This window comes from Mesocricetus auratus, unplaced genomic scaffold, assembly GCF_017639785.1.
Source record: "Mesocricetus auratus isolate SY011 unplaced genomic scaffold, BCM_Maur_2.0 Super-Scaffold_100010, whole genome shotgun sequence".
NCBI classification, from domain to species: Eukaryota; Metazoa; Chordata; class Mammalia; order Rodentia; family Cricetidae; genus Mesocricetus; species Mesocricetus auratus.
Window position 1 is genome coordinate 59,120,468 of NW_024429194.1, and position 6,239 is coordinate 59,126,706.

The following is a 6,239-nucleotide window of genomic DNA, read 5'->3' on the forward strand; positions in this document are numbered from 1 at the left end:
CCATCAGTCCGCAAGCACTTCAAAGCTGTCCCGCTCAAAGCTAACACTGATGAGATGAGTGGTCCCTGGGTCTAGGAACACAGTCTTGGTGGACTGTCCTCGGGTGACCCTGCAGAGAGGGACTAGAAAGGGAGGCAGATCATGCTCCTGGAATCAGGGCACTTAAGGAACCCATAGCCAGCATCTGAACAGGCTGCACCTTGTTGAAGAAGGTGACCTGACCGCAGGTGTCACGCCAAGAATTAAGTCGTTTATTGGTTAAACATGGAAAGAGAGTCGAGTGGGTTATATACAAAAATACAGGTATCATTTGGCAAGTGTATGTGCCTGCCTGTGGTGGGGTTTAGGAAATTCCAGAGCTGTTCTCACAAAATCAGCATTTAGGAACGTTTGTTAGATGCAAGCAATGTTAATCTGATGTTACAACAGCAAAGTCGGGCTAAAAGTTAACATAACTGGATTCAAAATTGTGAACAAGTAGAAGAAAATCCAGGCTCTACTGCCCACATCATGAGATAGTACTAAAGAGAAGTTTACAGAATCTGGAGCTTCAAAATGTGGATCCCTTTTTTAGGAAAAATGCATAAATACCCAGTTGCTAGATACCCACCCCTAGCTCCAATGTCCAGAGACAGACAGTTCCTATGGTCAGTACACCAGTCTCATGATAAATCCACTTGAAATGTTGAGACACAGAAGTTTAACAAAGATAGTGCCTGCTGGGGTTTCAGAGTCAAAATATAAGGTGATTACTGGACTCATTGCAACAGATCTGCTCTGATGTGGCCTGGAAACAGCTGGGTCCCTCTGCATTCTGTGGGCCGTCACCTGAGACTTATCAGTCTCCAGATCTGTCCAGCCATTAAAGAAGCAACTTGAAGAGAAAGCAAGCAAGCAACCTGGCCACAGATCTGACTGTGGCTGGTGCTTTGTTGTGTGAGAGGAGAGGGAGGTAGCAGGAAGGACGAGCAGAAGGGGCTAGTGCCTGATCTACAAAAGCGGCTCCATACTGGAAAGCCAAACCAAGGCATCCTGGGATGGGAGCTGGCAGTTCTGTTTCCAAGGGATGAGTCTTGAGAGCACCGCAGGAGAAAGTACTGTTTACCCGGCCTTGTAAGAACCGGGCTTTTGTTTTTGTTTTTCCTGGCAGCCACAATGTTTTTATCGGTTTTTACTGTGTCTCCTGGGTCATGTTTAAGATTTTGTAGTTTTTTAAAATAATATAAAAATCAATTAAAAAACACAAATGTGCATGAAGCAAAAGTGGCCTGCTACTCCAAACCCTGCCACACACACTTTCTTACCTCCAGTGGGGTAGCCACTCTGTGTGGTGTGAGAAATTAGCTCCCAAATACATAGCCAGCTGGCTGCTGCAGAGACCTTTCCCCAGAAAGACTCCCAAGGATAAGATGGCAAAGAGCGAGAGCAGGGGGCTAGGCTGACACAAAGTACAAACAGGTGGAGTGTTTCACTCATGGTCTCCCAGTCTCAGCTGCGCCACTCTTCCAGCTGGGTAAGTATATTGCTGCTGACCAGAAGTGAGGCTGCACCAGGGCCTGGTAGATGGGAACCAGATATGGCACCTGCTTGTTCTACTGGTTCACTGCAGAACCAGTCCCCAGATACTGCTGTAGCTCCCAGGATGGTGTGATGAGCGGCTGTGGATTTTATCTACATTCCTCAGACAGGAAAATGCAGCTTCTGCGCATGTCGCCAGTGGGCGATCCTTTCAGGACTTCCTGACTGTTGCTGCCTTCTGAATATTTAGTCATCAAAAATACTTTGTGCCCACTTGGTTCTTCAAACTTTTCCTTTGTGTCCAGCCCATGGGTACGCTGTTGACTTTTCCTCATGATCTATTTCTTCTATTTTAATTTCGTTTGTCTTTGTCCTAATAATTGTGTCTGTTATTTTCTTTGGCAGAATTGTTTGTTCTTAAGTAGTTAAGATAAATAAATTGTAATGAATAGCAACAATTAAAGAAAACTCCCTTACACTGGGGACTTACCATGTGTCATGCTCAATGTGCTTTCGATTTTATTTATTCACATAATCCCTGTAGCAGTCATGTGCAGTCAGGGTGGCAATTATCCCACTTTACAAATGAGGAGACTTGTGCATATAATAGCGAAGCAACTTGATCAAGGTCACACCACTAGTGAAGGACAGTCTGCACTGCATCTACAGACTGGTTTCTGGCCTTGGCTCTTAATTGCTCATTCTGTCTTGCTTGCTCATTTAATGTTTATATGGGGGGTGAGGGTTTTATCCCTGTAAAAGCAGTGTCACTTCTTTCTCTACATCAGCAACATTGGCTGCTCCTCCCCCACCCTTTGACTGCTCTCCTCCCCCTCCAAGGCCTATGACTAACAAGCCTTGGGTTTTCCTCTTCCTATTTGGCCACACCCCTTTGCATACCTCATTTGTGTTTTATTTCCTAGGGTTTTTGTAGGCCTGCTTACCCTTGGTTGTGTTCTCTTGTTAGTTATCGTTCTATTTTGCAACCAGAAAGTATTCAAAACCATTTGCTCTTCAGGGTTGCAGTCCTTAGAGGTTTTGTAACACCAAGGGGGCATTTTTGCGTTGCATAAGCTACCATGAGACTGGTCCTCTTAAAACCCATCAATGGCCTTCTCTGCCGTGGCAAATAGCTGTAAAAGTCTATTCGTTAAACGTGTTTGAATAGTTTTCTCATATAGGGTAGCTGCCCCTACTCCTACCCTGTAACCCCCATAACAAACACAAATTTCCTTTTCTTGCCTAGGCTGACCCCTTTGGGATCACATTCCCAACACTTGGGAAATGGAGACTGTAATTCCCATCCCTTAATGGAAGCCTCCAGTGTGCTCCATTATGTCCATTCATTTCCCATTGGCTGGGACTCAGACACATGGCCACATCTTGGCACTAAAGAGGGAAGCCAGCTTTATCGGAGTGTCTGGGTGCCTAGGAGCAGGCTACTGATACTCAAGAGAGGAAGATGGGATTTTGAGAATCAGCCAGAAGTCGCCAACAAAGGAAAAGCAAACTGGAGGTACACAGGAGGAAATAGAGGGATGTAATTTAGATTTGAGGGAAAAGAAAGCCTTCATGAGGAAGTGACATTAGGATGAGACCTGAAGCAAACTAGAAGATGATCAGAGGGAGTTGGAGTTCTGCAAAGATCTTTCTTCATGGAAGGAACAGCCCGGAAGTGAGAGAGCGGGAGGTCATTCGACAAACACAGAGGGTAGAGATGAGTTTGAGGGGTACAGGCAGAAGGTGGCCTGGGCAGACATCAGTGCCTCCCAGTAAACACTGGAGATTTTTAAATTCAAAGCGATCTAGAGAAGGATGCTGAGGAGAAGGGTTGTGTTTCTGAGGAGCTCACAAAGGTGATGATTGCCGTCAGGGCGCTCACTGGCTGGGATTCAGTTAGAAAATATCCAGTGGTAAGGAGAGGGGTACACAGACTCATGGTCTACAGAACTAGTGGAGGGATGGAGAGGAGCTCACAGACTCATGATCTACAGAACTAACCAAGGGATGGAGAGGAGCTCACAGACACATGGTCTACAGAGCTAACCAAGGGATGGAGAGCAGAGGTTGGATCTGAAACCTAGTGTCTCAGGAGCCCATAGACAGGCTTGGTGATAAATTGGATGTGGGAGGTGTTACGTATGACTCAGGTTTCTGGCTGAAACAGCTGAGTAGATTATCATAACCTTTACTGTGGGAGGAGCAGGTTACAGAGAAGAAAGGAAGAGTTTACAATTGACATAAGCAGTCTGAAATGCGGGTGGAGCAGGGAAATAGAAAATGAACAAAGAGTCCAAAGCTCAAAAGAGAGGGCTAGACTTGGCAGTCATTGGTGCTGAGGTGCCATCCGTGACTGTGAAGAGAAGTCTTTTGAGAGACCCTGTAAGAGAGCTTGAGGAAGGTCAGCATTCGCCGGATGGCACAGGAGGAGAAACCAAAAATAATCAGCCGTGAAGTGGGAGGACACTTGGGAGGATATTGTCACGGAGGCTGGGAGAAGCTAGTGCTTCATACTCCATGCCTGCTTCAGATCCCAGATGAAGCTCATCTGACACCCACTCACCTTGTGGCCCCTCGGTGGCTCAGTCTGCCTCATGCTCTCAGGCTCATGGCTCATGTCAAATACTGTTGTAATGGTTTCCCTTCCATGCTGAACTGTGAACATTTCAAAACTGTTCAACATTTTCAGAGTTAGCACAGTATAGTCCACAAACAGTTGTTTCGTTAGGATAAAAGAATACTTCTCCCTCTCGAGAAATTTTACGTTAAGCAGATGGTGCAATGGTATTAGGAACCAAGGGATTTATGCTGCTTTGGCAAATCTTTAGTGTAAAGCTTCCAGTCTCGAAATCTACCATGTCGTCACCAAAGCCTAGTAGCCAACGGCTACCGTTGTATGCCTGACACTGGGGGGTGGGGGTGGGAAAGGGATGTTCCTTTCTTTTAAAAATGTGAGCAAACATCGTGTGTTGCTGGCTTAAGTTCCAATGCGTTGCTGTATGGTCACATCTATCTGCAAGGAAGATTGTGAAATGAAGCTTTTAAGTGAGTGGCCATGAACAGGGATAAAACTTCTTACCATGGAAGGAAGGGGCTCAGGTGCGGTGGGAGCCCTGATGTGCACTGCGCTGAAGTGTGGCTGTGCTCTCTGGCTTCACAGGGTTTGGGCTTCAGAGCCTCAGTGTTGGAGAGTGCTCCTGTAGCTGCTGAGAAGGGTGTGGGCAGATAAACAGCAAACTCCAGAAACTGGTTACTTTAGGAGGGAAGGGCGGGGAGGGGCAGACACATAAACATCTGCAGAGCAATGGGTAAATAAGTCCATAAATCCAATGACGCTGGTAAGGTGAGGCTCCTGAGCATGCGCTTTATCTTCCTCATCGCTGGCTCCTAGGATACAGTGGATTCTAAAGACTGCTGTGGAATATTCCTGTACACTGTGCAAATTATGCTCTGATTTGTTTAATAAAGAAGCTGTCAGACCAACATCCAGGTAGGATAAGGCTAGGAGGAAAAACCAAACTGAGGAGGGGAGGAAGAAGGGCGGAGCCAGCAGAGATGCCAATGAAATGCCCAGGAAGCAAGATGCTAGAAGACAGGTAAAGTCACGAGCCACATGGCAATACATAGATTAAGAGAAACGGGTTAATTTAAATGTAAGAGCTGGTTAGTAGTAAGCCTGATGTATTGGCCGAGCATTTTGCAATTAACACAAGCTTTTGTGTGTTTATTTGGGATCTGATGTCGGGACAAGAAAACTCCGCCTCTGTTTACAAAAGACAACTTTAGATGTAAACAGAAGGGGAAAGCCTAATTTGTTTAAATCTTTTATTTTGATACATTTTGCTTTGCTGTCTTAAATCTCTAGAAAGATGGTTGTAACACAGTACAAACAATAACTCACTGGTCCTTCTCAATACTTGTCTCCTTTTTGGGAGGTCTTTATTGAATTAACAAAAACCATAGTAAACACTAGTGACAGTCAACATTTGCCACTTGTTCCTTATCATGACTGATGTATTCTTTACCACTAACTACAAGACTGGCTACTGCTTTGACATAGATATGTTTTATTAGACTAATAAAATATCTTGTGTATGGGTTTAATAAGTGATTTTAAAATGAATAGCAGGTTGTTAGTATAATTCTTTTCATATATTTTCTAGAATGTTTTTCCCGCTTACTTCCAATCAGTTCCATATCATAGAGCGCTTACTGTCTCCTATCCATGGCCTTCTTAAATGATAATTAGTCTGCTGTAATGGGGTAGAGGGTTAACCATGGAGACAGCAAGAAATATAAAATTGTGTTACTTCTGTTAACAGACTTGTCATTTGCTGCTAGGAACACGACTGTCAATAAGTAAGTTCTAACTAATATGACAGAAGGTAGCGTGTGTTGTGATTGGTACACACATTCCCTTCTCGAAACAGCATTTCCAGCATGCTTCTTTCCTCATTCTTCCCTAAGAAGAGCTATCGGATCCTCGTGGCTACAACAGGAAGTATAAAATCTTTAGCCATGTTCAAGCGCTTGCTCCTGCTCACCCACACACACACAAGCATGCACCCATCTGACTCCAGGCCCAATGCGACCACTTCCACAATGGTGCCCTGTTCCCAGTCTTACACCCATCCAATGCAAATCAGCACAGGTAACGCATATCTTTTTAAAAATAAAGAAAGAGAAAGGAGAAAAAAGAGGGTCTGGAGAGATGCCTCAGC